Consider the following 18,487-nt stretch of genomic DNA (forward strand, 5'->3'; position numbering starts at 1 on the left):
GGCAGAGGCATAGACGATGATATTATTATGTTAATTTTGGCGGCAAATTTAATAACACATTTTTAATTACCACTAATTGTTGGAATTTTTGACGTAGGTCACATTTTTAGTGACATGCGTCTTTTGTTTAGGTAGGTTGAAAGGATTCATCGCGATTGTTTTGTTTAAATTGGATAATTAAACAGATTAAGGGCTTATTCGTCGAATAAAGTACTAAACTACCATTTCAAAAATATATTCTTTTGCCGTATTTGACAGTTTACAGGTGACTTTTAATATTATCGTGTAATACTTTATTGGGCGGATAAGTTTTAACTATGGATTGAAAAATCAGCCCTTATTAATATTAAAATAAAGCAAAATACATAATATAGAGTACCTATAGACAATAAACAAACATTTATTCACAAAAATGACACATATTACAACTGGATAATGAACAACAATTACAAAAAAATTAACAAAATAATATAAATACGACGCTACAAATGATCTAATATAAAATTGAAATAAACTAAGTATTTTATATCTTTCAACGTGAGACTTAAAATATTTAAAAAATTCAATCATTCCCCACCTTATTCCTAACTCCTTCCTTACATATACAAGAATTTAACATCGAAAAAGGAAATTTATAAGGGAATTATAAAAAACAATTATAAACCACAGGTGCTCTTATGATCCCTAGACATACTTCATACCACATACCACATAAAGAAAATCAATATAGGTATTATCGTTAGTTGAGATAACGTAATCCCACCTTATCTGGTTGTAAAATTATTTCATAACACGGCCCAATTATAGGATAAAAAAGCTGATACAACACAGCTGTTGAAAGGCTTAACATTACTGCATAGTAAGCTATAATCACAGATGTAAGACAGCAATATTATCTATGTGTAAATATTAAACATAACTAGAATACCTACTTGACGTAATATTCTTAGTTGATTTTATGTGGTTTAAAATTAGTTTAAATTTGGTTTAAATGAATTCGAATATAGAACGGAGACAATTTTTTTTTGTGACCGGCACAAGCCACTAATTATGTTTTAGGGAAAATTGTAACTATAGAAAAGAGGTTGGTTTTCTTAAAATCTTAATAATAACTCAACATAAAATAGGTAAATGGAGAAGAAAATAGGTTTAAGTAATAAAATTTAAAATATCTATGATCCTTAAAATAAAAATATGTTTAATGTCACAATACTTTCAATATTGCACAATAATTTTACTTTAGTATATCACATAATCATGCAAAAAATTTCCTTGTTTAAGTTACGGCAGATGCCGTTATATCAAAGCTAAGATAAGTAAGGCTTCCTTAAATTGGGAGCATTGTTGTCTTCCCAATTGTTGTTACAAAAATTGGAGTAATAATACGCAATTGTTATCCGATCTGGAGCAGATTCCGAATCTTCCGAGCCATTGTTATCCTGTTCGTTCCTTTGTCATTGTTTAAGGAAGTGCAAAAATGAAGTTCGAAGTTCAAACGCAGCTGTCACTGTCAACGTTTTATTTTTTAAACCATAGAGGCTAGAGTCGTATTGTGCCAGTATTTGTCCAAGGAGTTCGGATCCACTTTTTTTTTCTTCTGTTCACGTTGCTATGATTTATTTTTGACAACAATCGTTCTTGTAGTATGGGAAATTTACGAGGCGATATTGAGGGGCGGGAATATTAGATTCCACGACAGTTATTGCTCATTATTATTAACTTGGTAAGAAATTATTACCATGTTAACTTCTTGTGCTGTTATAGATTGTCGTAAGTATAGCATTATCAACTTCTTCGTACATAATAATCTTAGGTGAAAAGTAATTTTTGATAAAATTGACAGCATTGGGTGCCGTACATCAATTTGACTTATTATTTGAAGTAGTCTAGTGCAAAAGTAAGTTATTTAAAAAGCTGGGCTGATTTGGCCAAACTTTGGTAAGTATGCAGATAATTAAAGTCTGATTTCTTCAAAATATACTGAAAGCAATATGGGGCGATTAAATCGCGAAATAAAATAAGAACATTTTATGTACTTCCCCGCTATAAAAGCAACGTTGTTTAATCTGTACCAGTCAATAATGAAGTCGTAAAATTTTACAACCACCTTTTATGATTAAAATATTAAGTCTTTGGAGTTTTACTACGACCCATGGCTTATTGTTGCTATCATTTAGAGTTTTATTACTTATTTGCAGACTTTTTTTATACAAAATAGAGTTATAAAAACCGGCCAAGTGCGAGTCGGGCTCGCGCACAAAGGGTTCCGTAGCAGCAAATATAATAAACTTATTTGATCTATCTTATAAGGTTCAGCCATCGTTTTCAGTGTAAGCACAATAACTTAACCAAAATTACAGTTAAATCAACCTATCTCAAAAACTATAAGAGATACTTTGATCAAACCAAAAATCGTTGAAAGAGTTAATTAGCATGCATCACCTCTATTTTTTTTAGAATTTTATACCCCGTAGTTATAAAAATAGAGGGGGGGGGACATACTTTTTACGACTTTGAGAGCTGATATCTCAAAAACCGTTCACTTTAAGAAAAATGTTTTTTAGAAAACTTTATATCATTTTAAAAGACCTTTCCATTGATACCCCACACGGGTATGTACATCGAAAAAAAAAATTTCATCCCTCAGTTACATGTATGGGGGGCCCCACCCCCAATTCTTTTTTTTACTATTTAGTGTCATATTTTTGTAGCGGTTCATACAACACATATTCCCATCAAATTTCATCACTGTAGTACTTATAGTTTCCGAGTAAATCGGCTGTGACAGACGGACAGACGGACAGACGGACAGACGGACATGACGAAACTATAAGGGTTCCGTTTTTGCCATTTTGGCTACGGAACCCTAAAAAAGAGAGCAGATATTAAATTTTATAGATGTCGTGTACAATGTACATAATATTGTATTATATTTGAAAATCCTTATCATAATTTGAAGTGTTATAATTTAATTACATATTTTTAACCCACTTTATGTCATAGACAACAAAAAATATTTTGTATCTGTCGAAAAGCATAGACACGAAAAAAGTAACGTGAAAAATTAGACCACCTCAAGTATTAAGTCATAGCCTGGGAACCGAGACCCTAATCCTTAAAACCCGGAGGTCAGAGGCCAAGCAGGGTGATTTATGGGCAAACACCTGGGGTAGCTTGTACGAACAAGCTTTAAATCATATTAAATTGAATTTTTTACTTTAATAAAAAACAAATTGAAATTCGAACATGTCATTTTGGAACGGACGTAACGGAAGATTTTGGAATTGACGATTATTTTTTTTGTAATTTTACACTAGAACGCTAAAAGCGCATATTTATTTTGTCACACATGTGAGCGATGTTTTAATTACACAATTGTATTGGTTTTTAAATGCCATAGAAGACGCCAACTTCTTACATTCAACAAAAAATGAATTGGAATGGGAAGATTTTTCATGCTCTCTCTTTCAAAAACTTAATTAGATTTTTTTAACCACACGATAAAAATCTGGCAGAATGTAGAGCAAAGTCTAACGAACTTAATACACAAAGACTGCAATTATTGCCTACTTCTATGTTCTAAATAGGCATTGGTAGAAAAATACAACAAAGACTGTTTATAATAGTGTAATTTCACTTTGCACCTACTATGTTACCTTTTAAATTATATTTGTTGTCATGCTTTCTTTACACCTCGTGAGAACGAAAAGGGTTAACAAAAAACGGAACCTTTTCGCAAACAATAGTAACAAATTACCAGTTGGATAGTATTTCAGGAGGAGAAAGTGTAGTATTTTTTATTATTTAATATTTTTATTAAGTAAAATTAGTATCAAGTAATAATCTACAACTCTCTAGGTGTAGACTAGCAATGCGCATGGCTCAATAATTCGTTTAGTTTGACGTTAAAAACTAATTATTAAACTTAAGATTTATAGAACCAGTAGTATTATACTCCAAAGCTCACCCTTATTTATCATAATTAGATACGCGTTCCTCATTGACTATCAAAACAAGTGAATTATCATAACAAAACTATTTCATAAGACATTTTTATGGTTTGGTTAACGCCTTGAGGAAGCGGCTGCATGGTTTTTTGCTAATCACAATATTAAAACGATGCAAACGATAATGAAATCTAATAACTTGCAAAAAGAGTCATTTCAGATTTCCTCTCCAGCGGTGTGTAACGATTTGTTTTTAATTTTGACGTTAGGGCTGGCTATTGTCTATGATTAAATTACAGATAATGCAAACTAGAGTTTATTGTTCGAATTTTGAATGAGACGAAGAATGAATCATAAGAGGAGGAGTTATTTTACAACGTTGCTAATGTTTTAATAAACTTTACAATAGGTGTAGGCTGTAGTTGTGTTCAATGCAGACATTTTAATACGTAATTAATATTTAATAGATATATCTTTTCCCACAGTTATGAGTTCAGCGTAATTTAGTAAAAATTCAGAAGACTGTAAAACATAGTTCTCATTTGAGCGAAAAAAAAGCGCGCAAAAAATCGGCGCACGGTCCGCTGCACTCAAAGGGTGTTTTATTAAAATCTTATGAATCGCTCTCTCTCTTTCATGGGGAGTTAGGATATGTTTATCTCTATCTAACATTAATTAAGGGTCTAACTGACCCTCAGAGGTTAGCTGTTATATTTAAGTGTGTGAGAAGTGCTTGTTGTGATCCATTGTTTTATTATTTTTATTAAGGGTCTTGAGAGCACTCGTAATACATTTTATACTCAACGTAATTGACTTTTGCGAACGATATACTGATTTCTATCGGGACTACTTAATTTTTACAAGTGGTTGATAGAGTTATAGGTCAATTACAAATAGTTTTGGCTATTAAATACATAGACCGTGTATATTACACAATAATAGGGGATTTTGCACACGTATATAACTACACTATTGCAACTCTACATTCAATAGTGTTGCTAGGTATAGCTTACATTTTAAAAATATCTTATACTTTTTTTATAGGTGATATCAGATTTTAGGTACAGGTGTCTATTTCTCATATTAAAATAGATAAATATGAAATACTAGCGGTCCGCCCCAGCTTCGCCCGTGGTACATATTTACGTTTTCTCTACATAACAACTATCCTCGCACTTCAAGGAATATAATAAAAAAAGAATTGTCGAAATCGGCTAATATAGTAACTGTCTTTTTCATTTTTATCAACATTTACTACGCCTAAACCAAGTATAATATTTCTTAATAGTATGTAGCATCTAAAAAATAACAATAATAACTTTAATTTTTATTTTTAGCAACATTTCCTACGCGCTAACCGAGTATAATATTTCTTTTATATAATCCATATTCTCGGACCATGAAATTTGCTCTATCAAAAACGATGACAATAGATGATAAATGTTTCTTTAGTGACAGCATGTCGCAATTCTAAGAGATTGGAGTTTTACAGTTTGTAAGTATTATAAATACTTTTAAAGTCGATATTATTTATTGCTGGATACGAAGTTAGGTATATTTTTGTTTGTTTGTCACTTCTTTTCTCTAAAACATCTGGACTCTGGAGGGATTTGTTGAAATTTGATACAGATTATAGGCTTAGTACACACTTTCTGAAGGTGGCAGGAACAATAGTTACTCAAATTAGATACCTTCTTAATCGTGATAAAGTCGATAACTTCTCTTGTAGCCTGTTATAACGATTATTTTCAAAAAATTCAAACGCTCTACATTAAATGTGACTCAACCGACTCCATCAAATAGTACATATTCGAACCCTTGGCTAATATTTACATTTCCAAAGCAAATTACGATCATTTTTATGTTAAGCAGCCCCTAACTCTATCCTGACTCTATCCTACTTTATTTGCTTTGAACGAACATACAATAAGTGACTTCAGAGAATTATAAAAATAATCTTATAATCTAAGCTTATAATCTTCTGTATTAAGAATATTTACAATAAGATTTACAACCATATTTTAAAAACTTTTTTTTAATACTTTGACGTTGATATTTGAGTTTTGAAGTTAACGTACAGACATTGCGGATTTCGCAATAGAGAGTAATTTAGTAATTTTTAATTTTGCACCTTATTTTTAACGAATTGATGCATAATAGTGTGTAACAACAGAAAAATTATCAGTGAGATGTTCTAAAACCCTCTTCTAATTATTGAGTTAGTTCTAACGGAATTCCGAAATATATAATTCAGTTATCTTCCGATATCCCATTAGTTCCGGTTATCACATACATTTTTCAAATTATCATCAAAGAAAAAATATAATATAGACAAATAATGTTCTAGTAGTTATGTACCTATAAAAAATATTTTTATCCATAATTCTAATTTCCAACGGAAGTAAGTTAGACAATTTTGTTGAAACGTGAGGGGACGAATGATATCTAAGGTATCTTTTGTCAGAAGTTGTGGGTATGATTCCCTTGAAGAACACTATAATCTTATATCTTTATCTATAGTTATAATCTTAGAAACGGCTCCAACGATTTTCATGAAATATAATTTGCTCGGAGTTTTGGAGGCAAAAAAGTTGATGTAGATACCTAGATCTTAAGCATTAAACCAACACCTAGAATCTAGATAGTCAGTTATTTTTAGAAATTATCAAAAATGCCGAGCAAAGTTTGGTCATCAGTTTAGTCAACTTAATATTATTTTCATTAAATATTTAAATTATTACACGAACATATAAAATAACTTTTCATTGAAAGAATAGCAAAACTTTAAATTTATACCTATCTATAGATCCAGAAATAATGAAAATGTCGCATCAAAGTAATATATCAAGATTGCCATTGTCAAAGCCTTAACCTTATCTTTTGAAAAAAAGTATCTTATAAAAGGACCCTTTTGACTCACCGAAACAGTTGGTACGAAAGAATTGTATTCCTTTTCACTGCACCAATGTACTCCTTTCACATACAAAATCCAATCGAATCACGAAACACATCACTGTTCCAATTATTGTCAATTTTCCAACACAGCAAATATTTGGTTGAACGAAAAACTTTTCGCAAACGTCAAACCGAACGGCACGTGCTTTCGCGCGCAAAGCTCGCGTTCGAATAAACCGAATTTCGAATTTACCTGGACACCGCGACATTTGCATCGTTCTCTTTCTGACAATTACGCGTTGTGCGTGTTGGAAAGGGAAGGGTATAGTTGTAAGGAACGCAAGGATACGTGGGGGCAATTTTTTTTCTTCCGATGTTTTGTTTTCGCGCCTTATCGCTGCGGTGTGATCATAGATAAGAGTATCTCTTTGATGAAGTGCTGTTGAATGAATGCTTTGTGAACTTTTACTATCGGAAGCTTTCGCTGCGCAGGAGTCGCATAGCTTTTTATTTTATTTTAAAATTTAAACGGTTCCGTTGTTTCGAATAGAATTGAATTAGCATGATGGTACGAAGTACGAACATCAAATAATAAATTGTTTTTTTTTTTTTATAAAACTTATTCAATAGGTAACAACTAACAACCATTCTATTTATTTACCGTATGGAAATTTCAACAGGCAGCTTCACTCATGTAATCATGTTGAATTATATTTTTAATAAGAGTCTTTTTTTTTTTTTATGGTAGAAGAAGGCAAACGAGCCGACGCCTTGCCTGATGGTAAGCTAAGCGCGCCGCCCATAGACTACCGTAACTGGGTTACGGGTGTTGCCTACTGGTAAGGGATTTGGAAGGAATTAGGTAGAAGGGGCGAGGATGGGAGGTAATGAGGATAGGGAAGGAGAGGATGGGTAGGGGATGGGAAGGGATGTGGGCCTCCGGACCCCTCACTCACCGTACGGAACGCGACAGTAAACTGTCACTATGGCGCCGATATTCTGTGAGGGTGTGGTACCTTCCCCGGTGCGAGCGTGGCCCAATTCGTGCCGAAGCATGCTCGACTCCCACTAACAAAATCGTCTATATTTTATTATATTTAATACAGGACTAAAGTTTCCTAGTAATAACATTAAATTTAAATACAAACAATAAAATTGCTTGGACTTTATTTGTACTTAAACTCAAACTCAAAACATTTATTTATTCAATTACTAGCGGTCCGCCCCGGCTTCGCCCGTGGTACATGTTTACGTTTTCTCTACATAAGAACCATCCTCGTACTTCAAGGAATATTATAAAAAAAGAATTAACGAGTTCTCAAGTTATGCGCTTACCAACACATTTTGGGATTCATTTTTATATTATAGATAATTCTTCTATAATCTAGAAGTTCTTTTGAAACGTCATAACATTTTACCAATTACCACCGATTCGTATTTTTGAAGTGAAACTTCTTTATCGGGGTTGGAAAAAAATTTAGTGTAACATTTTTTAATTTTTTGTTACGCGTGACATTTTTCCGTTACGCGCCATCTTTTTCTTATCCCTACCACGCGTGATTCGACGTATTACTGTAAAGTTGTTTTAGTAAAATATATTTTGAAAACTAAGGTCATAAAGAAGTTTCACTTCTTACGTGTGTACCTACACTAGTACCTACACGCGCACATTTTTTTTACTGTAACGTACTTGTGTCAAATTTTCCAGATAAAAGTAATAGTATACGAAATTAAGTGCAAGCAAAAATGAAAAAGAGAAAAGTATTTAACTAGATCTCAAATGTTCAAGTCATCGGTACCCCGTTAGGAACGGTGCAATCGCGGTCAGTGGGTTTAGTTCCGTGCGAGGCAATTAATCCGTTTCTGGCTTACATGGTAACTTGCTAAGTACGGTTAATTGTTTAATTGATTTCCTTTTTGTGTTTTTTTAACGGTTGTAAAATGGAAAAACGTATGTAGAGACTTGTATGATGTATCAGAGATAATATATATAATGTTATAAGTTCATTTTGTATGTTGTTAGTTGTATAATATATATTAGATATATGAATACGATGTAATAGTAAGAATAACCTGTTATATGTACTTGTATAAGGTAATGGTTGTATGTTGTTTTTTGAGAGTTAACGATTATCATGAAAAATAAAAAATAATCAACGACTATACAAAACATGCTACTTCCATTTTTTTATTTGACATTTGACAACGCGCCAAATTTTATCTATCGTTTTTTTTTTTTTAAACGTTGCGAATCCGGTAAAGAACGTTAGAACGAATCGTACATTCACGCTTCATTGTAGAACGCTATAAATTTGTATTTATGAAGAGGATAAAAATTGAAATACAATACATTTAAGTACTTTTTGCTATTATTAACCAGTTATTTAATGTTTTATAGATTTCGTATGAAGTAAACATAAATTATTAATAAAGAGAGCCACGAAATGATATAAAAGTTGTTACGAAAATAAGTTTCACATTTTGGTTATAAGCAATATTATTTTATTCAGGGCTTAGGTATGATGAATTTATCAAAAATACGATCATAATAAAATGTAAACTATACATATTATAAAGATTTAAAACTACCACAAATTCGACACCACGCGAACCGGCCAGAAATTCGGTATACTCACGAGATTGTCTTGTGCTATAGGTGTCAGTCAGTATGTCTGTAACGTTTATCAAAGGTGAACATTTTAAAATTTGGAAGTATCTTCATGCTATTATTAACAGCTTATCAAAGATAATAACAGGAGTGAGTTCTTACTAAAAGGAGTATTTGAGTTATTTTAACGTCAAGAGCACGCATGTTACGCACCTGCTGTGAATTACAGTGCTTTCCAAAGTTCATATTGAGACAAGTCAATAACTGCGTTAAAAACAACCGACTTCAAACATGCACTTGCAACATTTACAAATACCCACAGACAAAAATGCTCATAAAATAAAAACTACTGGGCCTATCCGAATAAAATTTTTATGGGACCAATTCGACACCATCCCGCATCGAACAAAAAAAGAATCACGTAAATCGGTCCAGAAACCTCGGAGTAATCGGTGTACATACATAAAAAAAAAAAACATACCGCCCGAATTGATAACCTCCTCCTTTTTTTTGAAGTCGGTTAAAAAAGACATGAACTTTTTTAAAATAACACTGTAGACAGTTTTAAAGTCGTTTAGTACTCCATTACTAATATAACTTTTCACTCCTAATTTGTAAAAGGCAAAATGTATCCCCACTTTCGTTATTTTTATAGTTTCTTTTCTCCATGCAGTTAGGGAGTTTATAACATGGCTGATTAGCCAAGATGAGTAATTAAAAAAAATTGATTAGTTCGATTTGTTTATCTATTTTAAACATTGAATAATTCATAATTATATTAAAAGGCTTACAGGGTGGTAAGACGTTTACCGCAGTTAACTAAATCAAGACAAGATAAATATCACTAATATGTACTTATAATATGTACTATCTACTTACAGTATATTTCAGGTAAAAATCTCAAATAGATATAAGTACCTAACGTTTGCAATGCTCTATCATATAGTGTCTATAATAAATAATAATGACTAGACTAAGTACTTACAAGTTGTCTCGTCTTCATAGCATATTCTCCAAAGTTTGAGAACCACCTGCCATTTATTCACAAATGTTGATGCATCGAATGTTTTTAAGAATTCCTAATTATAGCAAAGACAGGTGTATTCGTTCCGTAGATTATCAAAGGATAACTTGATTGTTTGTACTAGCTGATCGAACATGTAAATAATAACCGGGTTTATTATGTACTAATCGTTGTTTAAATCTAATTTGCATAAAATATGATGTAGGGTTGTTAATTCATGTTTGTATAGTGGTATGTTAGTGTAATTGTATTTGATTTTGCGTGGGTATTTGATTTGAGGTTGATTTTGCCAAACAAGTAGTACAATAATTTATATATTATGCATTTTAAAACCGGTTAGATGAGCTTAATGTTGAAATATTAAATATTATGTCATTGTTATTTATTTATTTATTTAATCATTTATTGTACCACACCATTTAATATTACAATGTACAGTATTAATATATATTTGTATGGATGCGAAGTACAAAAGGTGACCTTATCGCTTAAAAGCGATTTCTTCCAGGCCACCTAAGGTAGAGGATAGATATATAATACATATAATTAATGTAACGCGGGTGGCTGAAAAAGTAAAAGAAAAAAAAAACCTTATATTTCGAGAAGTATATAATTTTTTACATAATTTCTTCCATAAAAAATTGTTTAAAATTTTTCTAGACGTTGTTAACAATATTTAAAAGAATTTGATAGAGTCGGGATAAAAAACTCGCGTTTTTCTTTACTGTAGCGTCGTCTTGACTAATTAGGCCATTCGTCTTGACACATCTAGGACAGCGTAGGACTTATTCAATTATATTCAAGTTTATCTTTGCAGTGCGGTTTTACCCGCATTGCTCAGCTCCTTTTGGTCTTAGCGTGATGATATATAACCTATAGCCTTCCTCGATAAATGGGCTATCTAACACCGAAATAATTTTTCAAATCGGACCAGTAGTTCCTAAGATTAGTGCGTCCAAACAAACAAACTTCAGCTTTATAATGTGAGTATAGATTTTAGAAGTAGACTACATTTTTATAATTATTGTAATATATTGTTTTAGGAAACAGCATCTAAGTATATATTCTCTATTATTATTTATATATAGTACATTAAATCTTACAAACGTCTGTGAAAGTTTTCATGAAAAGTTTTGAGTTTGAATTCTGGTTTAGTAGATGTATCATGCAGGCGCGGTCCCAGCCTGACATTTTGGGGGGAGACACGCAGCTGGAAAGGTATGGAATCCCCCCCCCAACCGTACTCGCCAAATATCGTATTCAAGTGAAGAAGAAGTGATAAGCAAAAACTTGAGAAAATCGTACTCGATAAAATAGAAAAAAATTCTTATACTGTACAATATATTATAAAAAAACCGGCCAAGTGCGAGTCGGAAGCCGTTAGCTGCAAATTTTCGCAAATTTCAACATTTGCAAGGGATTAAAAACAGGTTTAAACAGAACTTTAGATGTGCGAGTGACTCCGATTTGCACCAGTTTTTTATATATTGTACAGTATAAGAATTTTTTTCTATTTTATCGAGTACGATTTTGGGGGGGGTCATGTCCCCCGTGACCACCCCCCTGGGACCGCGCCTGGTATCATGTCTATGAGTATCACGTAGTCGCATCAAGTTTTAGACTTTAGTACATTTTTAAATGCGCAAGCTTCCCCCACCACGCTACTTTTTGGCCAAGAAGTTTGCCGGGCGCTATAACTATAATGACATAATATTGTAATATGTATAGAGGTGAAGAATATAAAAGAATCGAACAATTGCATCTATGGGGGTTGTTATTCTCCAAAATAGACCACAATAATGAAACTATAAATTACCCAAATTATCTGAGCAATAAACGCATCCCGAAATTAAACAGTAACACCCATCATTATCAAATGAACACGGGAATTTCATTAGGAGTAGTGTAAATTGGTATATTTCCCACACATTCGTAAGTGTAAAGTGCACCTGTGTGCAGTGTTCTGTGACAGCAAAGTGGCATTGACAAGATCTGGTGTTTTATGTTCCACTAGCTGTACCGACAAACGTTGTTCTGCCTGTTTCTTATCGTATACTAGCCATCCACTGCCTAAAAGCTTCCTCGACAAATTACTTTATTAAAAAAAAACACATCACAATCCTTTACGTAGTTTTAAAGATTTAAGCATAGGTACATAGGGACAGAGAAAGCGACAGTAGTGACTATAGCTGCCCCGGCAAATGTTTTTCTGCCTGTTTTAACACTTAGGAGTATAAAAATAGATGTTGTTCGATTCTGCTACCCGATAGGACAAAATTTCATGGGAAGCGGTCAAGCCATTTCGGAGGAACACCGATAGTTTTATATTTATAATATTATATAACAAGACGAAGGAAAAATGATAGAGATAGGTCGTCTAGCGCTATCACTTTCTAACACTAAAGACGTCATTGTAACATCCTAGGTCGGCCATGGGCATTGTGAATTATTATTTTTTCACTGCCATTATAATATTAAGGATTCTACTCAATCAAATATGGGGTATGATAAGAATCGGTTCAAACAATTCCTGGCAAATTGATGGATGTTGGAATTCGTGAATTAATTTGATTACGAATCAGAGTAATTTTTAAAGCATCTGCTTCTTCATTTTAAAAGAGACTAATTTGATACATATTACTTCGTGTTTTATGTAAGTCCAATCAACAATTCTGTAAACTGAACTGAACTATACAAAATAATGTTATCTCTGTTAGTCATTAGACCATAGTCTATTCTCTAAACGTAGAGTAAGAGTAGGTACCTATCTTAATTTAAAATTTTAAATCTTTTTAAATAAATATTTAATATTGATATTCCAGATGAAATACCTACTTATATTTTTTGCTCAATATCATTGACATGTCTTTAATTTTACACGTTTATAACAGGTTAATTAAATGAGTACAAACGAACATTATAATAACGTTTCGTGTGTAAATTTGGCGTTAAAATTGAATTACACGATTATATCTTATCATTTGATCGTACCACCTGTTGGACAATATGGTACAGTTATTTTATTTCCCTTTTTTAATCTGTGGTGAGGCGCAATTTGTTTGATCTGTTGCGCTTTTGGCGGGAAAGTTTGATTTGTTTTATACTTTTTTGACACATATTTCACTTTTTTTTAATCGTAGGTAAAAATCATTATACCTAAGTCCACAATTATTTTGGTATTCATATTTTAAAATATAATAGTTCAGGATACATCGCCCATTTTTGCAAGTGACTACTACCAAGCTAATTTTCCGTTTGTAGCTTTATTTTGATGAGACGCCCAATAATTTCGTGTACGAAACTCTCGATTGTGGTAGCTAACAGAGATAACAAGGATAAAAATTTTTGATTTGATGGTTGAGAACCATATTTATTACTAACTGATTTTTTTTGTTCAATCTCAAGATAATTACCTAAATTATTCGAAAAAATATTTGTCCTACAAAATCTATGGTTGGTTCAAAGAGTCCCCCTTTCCAAAGTGTATCGATAACGAGGTCATCATAAATGATTACTAACAAGCTGATTTTTTTGTTTTCACTTAGTTACTGTTTATATAATTCAACAGACATATTGTCCTACAAATTGCGTAATAAATATTTGAGAACCATCAAATCAAAAAATTTTATCCTTGTTATCTCTGTTAGCTACCACAATCGAGAGTTTCGTACACGAAATTATTCGGTGTCTCATCAAAATAAAGCTACAAACGGAAAATCAGCTTGATAGTAGTCACTTGCAAAAATGGGCGATGCGATGTATCCTGAACTCATGATATTAACTAGTTATATACCTAATTTTGAAGTTTTATGGTTCTACATAGAAGCAATAACAAAATCGATTATTATGTTATAAAAACGGTAACGTTCATAAAATCAAAACTTACCCTGGTTTAACACTAAAATGTCACACACGTGACACGAGGGTCTTTCCGACCATCAAATGTAATGATTCAGCAATTCCCCCAAACACCGCATTTTGAACCTTATTCCTTTGAAAAAGTATAAAAGTTTATTTTTATTACGATTAAGTGCAAAACCAATGAAGAGTTGATAATTTTCAATTGTCGAGGGCTGATATTTTCTAAATTTGGAACTAATGTTCCGCTTGATTGCCTTTTATAGGAAAACATCTAGTCATGTCACCACAATACTGTTGTGATTTAAGCTGAGCAATAAAATTAATAATGGAACGATTATGATATAAGTTTACGATATAATTATGTTCGTTACTATTGTATGTAATATTTATACTAGCTTCCCCGTTGGATTTTGTAACGTCATATGAGTTTTCTGTGATTGTTTATTATGTGTCGACTTTCGTTTTATGTGTCGCTCAAGTTGAGCACAATTTAACACATCATATAAATTCCTGTATTACTGGCCACGGCAGGTTTTAAATTAAACTATAATAAGACTATATACATCAAAAATGCATTTGTAAAAACGCACGGGTCCTAGCAACGCTACAAATTGGAACTGTTTCTTTTTGTTTTTAAACAATAAAGTTAATAGAGAAGTGAAATTTATGACAAAAAAGAACAACATTTGATACCAACTGTTATCAACAAATAGTTTTTTCAAACCTCTACCATTTCGAGGGCTAATATCGTTTAATTTTATATGTTTACGAGCGATTACTACAAATTAAATTATCAGTTAACAGATGGTGAGAGTTTAATAACGGTTTTGTATCACAGTTAAATCCCTGATACGCCCAGGGCAATTCAAATGTCAGTGTAAATAATATTATTTTCCGATTCATTGAGAAATAGTTTTAAACTAAATTATGCATGGGGTTCTATTGAAATGAGGTTTTATATGTTTGTTTGACAATCATGACTGCACAGCTGAATTTTGTTAAAATTTTGGAATTTCATCATAGTTTAACGAGCTTGGAATACATGATACATCCCCTCACACGGATGACTCAGCGAGAAACAACAAGAGGGAAATATACCTAACTTGCATTATATGTTAATATCCATTGAATTACATCTTTACAACAATAAACCCACAGCCAGCATCATTACCGAAACTAGCAACAATGCAATGTCCACTCGTATTTAATCGAGTCATCATATCATAATTATGATCACACGCGGAGATATTGACGCCTGAAGCGAAAAAACACGACGAATAACTAACGAACACGCGTCGCAAATGCAGTGTTCATTACATGTCGATTCAGCTATTGTAGTGACCAGCAATTGTTCAGCTTAACCCCCGCCGTGCGCGGTAGGACGCCTACACCCGCAGTGGAAGGGTTGAAAAGCCCGTAACACGAGATCATTTTAATTATGCCAAATTTAATGAACTGAATAGGCATTGTCCGAGTTTAGCGAATAGTTTTGGTATTTCTTTTGACATTGTTAGTTACAATGCGACAAAGTGATGATGTTTTATAAAGGGTTTTGACAGATTAATAAAATAATTACTTACTTGTAAATATATTTTAATCTTTTTTAATATATATAAATCTCGTGTCACAATGTTTGTCCTCAAAGGACTCCTAAACCACTTAACCGATTATAATAAAATTCGCACACCATGTGCAGTTCGATCCAACTTGAGAGATAGGATAGTTTAAATCTCAAATCGTTTTAGAGAAAGCGGGCGAAGCCGCGGGCGGTAAGCTAGTTTATTATATAAGTACTAGCTTTCCACCCGCGGCTTTGCCCGCGCAGTCAAAGAAAATCCCGCATAGTTCCCGTTCCCGTGGGATTTCCGGGATAAAACCTATGCTATGTCCCAAGGTTTAAAGTACCCTATGTCCTTTCTCGGGTATCAAAATATCTCTATACCAAATTTCATGCAAATTGGTTCAGTAGTTAAGGCGTGATTAAGTAGCAGACAGACAGACAGAGTTACTTTCGCATTTATAATATTAGTATGGATTGTAACAGCATTTTGCTGCTTACTATGATTTATGTTTTATTTATAAATTAAAATCTACAATAAATAACATCAATCTACCTAAGAATCTTTAATCATATTTCAAACACTTACCAACGGAGATGGTTATAAGTTAGTTAAATAATGTCCTAGTGCATTGATTCTTAACATCTTAATAAAAACAATGTAGAGGATATTAAACGTATTCTAATCAATTAATAAGGTGCAATAAGCTAGTTTTTTTTTCTAAAAAAACGGCTGGAAACAATCCATATATAGAATGTAACGAACCTAAGCGACCTTTGCCTTTTTAGCACGCTATTATTTTTTATAATGAACACAAGCTATCTTTCGCCTATTTTTCACATAACGTGATAGCACCTTTAGTAAATACCAGACGCTAAAGTGATTATAAATTTGTATTAAATAACTTGGTACCTATTTTATGCATCACGCGAATTTTAAAGGTCTTCCGGAGGCTATAAAATATGAAATAAATAACATAATTACTGCTTTATATAAAGAAAATTACATTTATAGATACCTATATTTTTTAACAATAAAAGTATCAGAAAGGTCTCAGAGTCATATCTCATTTCACAGGAACGCATTTAAAAAAAATTAAAAAAAAATGTGCTTTCTTCCCAGAGCATAAGAATATCTCACGCACAAGAGTAATCTATGAAATGATTATTTTTTTCAACTAAAAACCTATTTTATCTAAATAAAAAAGTATCTATCTGTTAGGACGTGTAAGTTATGTCAGTATTTTATAAGATAAGCGAAAAAGTTTGTGCCCTCGTTAGCGAACCAAATTTAAAAAAGTTGATACAAAAACCGTAACACAAAAGAACTTACCGATTCGCGCATAAATTAAACAGAAAATCAGGATCACACGATACCTTTATCTGTTACCCTACATTTTTTATACCTACCTACCCTCACTTTTTACATCTTACCCACGTTTTTATTGCTAAAAAACGCCATTACAGAGGGGTGATACCTTCCATCTTAAATGTAATGAATTAATGTGACAGCACAGTTATATAGAGCGAATTCTTTTGTGCGTACATCTTAGAAAACGCCCCACCAATAAAGGAAAATAAAAACCTCATCAAAACTAATTTATTGCGTAAGTACTTCAAACATGACAAGGGATTTGCACCCCTTTCTGTGAAGACATAAAATCTATAATTGCCCAATCTAGGAATGATAATATTGATCCAAATTGTACCGTTAATTTCTAACGCTCTATTTGCATATATATCACGTGTTTTCAAGACGTTTATAGGGTGTAAAGATTCACCACAAAATTCAATTAGAATATAAAAGTATTGAATGTGAAATGACAATAAACAGATACTTAGGAATAGTTATTTGTCAAAACAAGGTGTGAGAAATAAACCAGAGACTATAATTCGATTAATTCTTTGCAACTTTTTTTACAAGGTTGAAACCAAATTAAATTCATACAACGTAGAGCTTTAAAAATAGAAAATTTTCGCTTAGAAGTTATGATAATTTTAATTATTTATTATCTGGTTGACTACGAGAACGCGCAAAAGAATCCAATTTAAACCAAAGGCCTTAAAAAATAGGCTAGTATTTTTAAATTAATTGCTCCAATGCGTGACATTGTATAATAAAACAAACAATTTCTATTTTAATTTTAATTTTATCATAACCTTCTAGCAGAATATATTGGTATATTTCTAAGTGTTTTAAACATGTCTTGACATTTAAAAAGGTCGCAAAGCGCGTGCCACAGAAAACATCTGCCAACGGTTAGCAATTATTACTAGGCTTGCAGTTTTTCCAAAGATCATAGAGCCGGGTTAGAATGGCGCGAAATTGTTCACCGTTTGACAGGTGTCAAACCGAACAAGAATTATCGATGCACTCGTTGCGATGAATCGATTATTATTATTAATGAGTAATTTACAATTGAAATTATTTTCCAGACAATTATTGATAAGTGTTGAATATTAAGCAAGCAAAAGTGAAAACTATAACTAAACAACGCATAAAATTTGGGCTGAAATTGCCCACGAAATCAAACACACAACCAAATCAAAAAGGTTCTAATAAATATTATAATCTAAACAAAATCAAGTTTGAC

General features: G+C 32.3%; 1 protein-coding gene across 1 annotated transcript in view; it reads right to left on the reverse strand.

Moving 5' to 3' along the window:
• Window positions 1–7,061, reverse strand: part of LOC123704976 — a 49,253-nt gene extending 42,192 nt beyond the window's left edge. Inside the window, exon 1 of the mRNA XM_045653501.1 lies at window positions 6,868–7,061. The gene's annotated coding sequence lies outside the window, so the exon portion shown is untranslated. The remainder of the gene's footprint in view (window positions 1–6,867) is intronic.
• Window positions 7,062–18,487: the final 11,426 nt, after the last annotated feature.

This window comes from Colias croceus, chromosome 2 (assembly GCF_905220415.1).
Source record: "Colias croceus chromosome 2, ilColCroc2.1".
Lineage (NCBI taxonomy): Eukaryota > Metazoa > Arthropoda > Insecta > Lepidoptera > Pieridae > Colias > Colias croceus.